Source organism: Berghia stephanieae, chromosome 5 (genome assembly GCF_034508935.2).
Source record: "Berghia stephanieae isolate SIO BIC M18660-M18661 chromosome 5, UCSD_Bste_1.3, whole genome shotgun sequence".
In the NCBI taxonomy this organism is placed as follows: Eukaryota; Metazoa; Mollusca; class Gastropoda; order Nudibranchia; family Aeolidiidae; genus Berghia; species Berghia stephanieae.
In genome coordinates, this window is record NC_088364.1 from 37,651,262 (window position 1) to 37,652,932 (window position 1,671).

General features: G+C 30.6%; 1 protein-coding gene across 1 annotated transcript in view; it reads left to right on the forward strand.

Moving 5' to 3' along the window:
* Positions 1-1,022: 1,022 nt before the first annotated feature.
* The window catches only part of LOC144972865 (uncharacterized), a 23,729-nt gene continuing 23,080 nt past the window's right edge, over positions 1,023-1,671 (forward strand). Inside the window, exon 1 of the mRNA XM_078914611.1 lies at positions 1,023-1,146. The gene's annotated coding sequence lies outside the window, so the exon portion shown is untranslated. The remainder of the gene's footprint in view (positions 1,147-1,671) is intronic.

A 1,671-nucleotide genomic window follows, 5' to 3' on the forward strand; every position in this document is an offset into this window, starting at 1 on the left:
AATACCCTTCCGGTTATGGCTAGTAAAACAATGATAAAAGCAAATTGAAAACAAAAACAATAACGTATGTCTGATGTTATTTGTTGTTTATTGATGAAGACCGGTCATAGATATACAAAGTTGTATTATTTGTGGGCGGATCAGCTGATTGTACGGTGTCGCTGGGAATAGCTCTTTTTGTCTAAAGAATGTCATGGGAGGCACGAGGCACTGTGTTCCATAAATTTTCCCTCGTTTTGATTCAAAATCATTCGGTATTTTAACAAACATTTTGTAAATAACCGTTAACACTCACACACACACACATACACACACACACACGCACACACACACACACACACACACACACCACCAATATTGTACTTATAAGTTCCTTTTTACTCTCATCAATGGAGGTCAGCTCTTACTCTTTACCGTGAAATAATAATAATATAAGATGTTTTTTTTCAAAGAATAAGCGAGGCCTTTCAGAGATTCATATTCAAAGTCAAAGTATACCTATTGTGTAATGATTCCCACCCCTCCCTACTCCATGTTGTCTTAATAAATGATAAATAAGTAAATGCGCTTTTATAAAGCACAATATCCACTAAATGTGCTCAAAGCGAATTACAAGGAGTCCCTGGTCAACAGCAACATTTAACATGTAGGACGGGACATAACGCCTATTAGGCGATATTACAATTTTTCGGACAAAGACAACACTGTTAACGGCCAGGTACTCACTTTACACCTGAGTACGGTGAGAGAATGTGAGTAAAGAGTCTTTTCCAAGGACTCAACTATGCGCCGAGCGCGAGGCTCGAACCCAGGACCTTCCGATCCGAAAGCGAGTGTCAAACCACTAGACCACATAGCCGCACAAATTAGATACCCACCTAAAATAATGAGTAGAAGTGTATTTTTTAAAACTTGAAAGAAATAAAAACATTTGAAGGTGTAATTGAAATGAGTTACTCCTCTTAATTTTCTCATTCTCTGGAGTGCGATGTGGTATTTAAATAAAATAAAACTCAGAAATTGGGTAATATAAGGGGAGCAGGAGAGATAGAAATGAAAGAAAAACAGCAGATATTACTACCTGAATATATTATTATTTAAAGAGAATTGTGCTGAATTGAGCACTTTGATATTCTTGCTTTTCACGTTTGTTTGTTGTTTTTTGTTTTTTGTTGTTGTTTTTTTTTGTGTGTGCATTCTCTAGAAGATAATTTTAAAGCAGCGCTTTTCTCTGAGAAAAAATCAACAAACGAAGAATAAGTTAATTAGTTGAAGTTTAATCATTGTATTGTGCAATCTTCTATGATTATCATCACCATTATTATTATTATTATCATCATCATCATCATCATCATCATCATCATCATCATCATCATCATCATCATCATCATCATATCATTATTATTATTATTATTATTATTATTATTATTATTATTATTATTATTATTATTATTATAATATGAATGATGATGATGATGATGATGATGATATTATTATTATTATTATTATTATTATTATTATTATTATTATTATTGTTATTTTTATTGTTATTATTATCATTATTATTTTTTAAAATTTATTATTATTTTAAAACTATCATTATTGTTATCATTATTGTCATTATTATTATTTTCATTATTATTATTATTATCATTATTATTATTATTATTA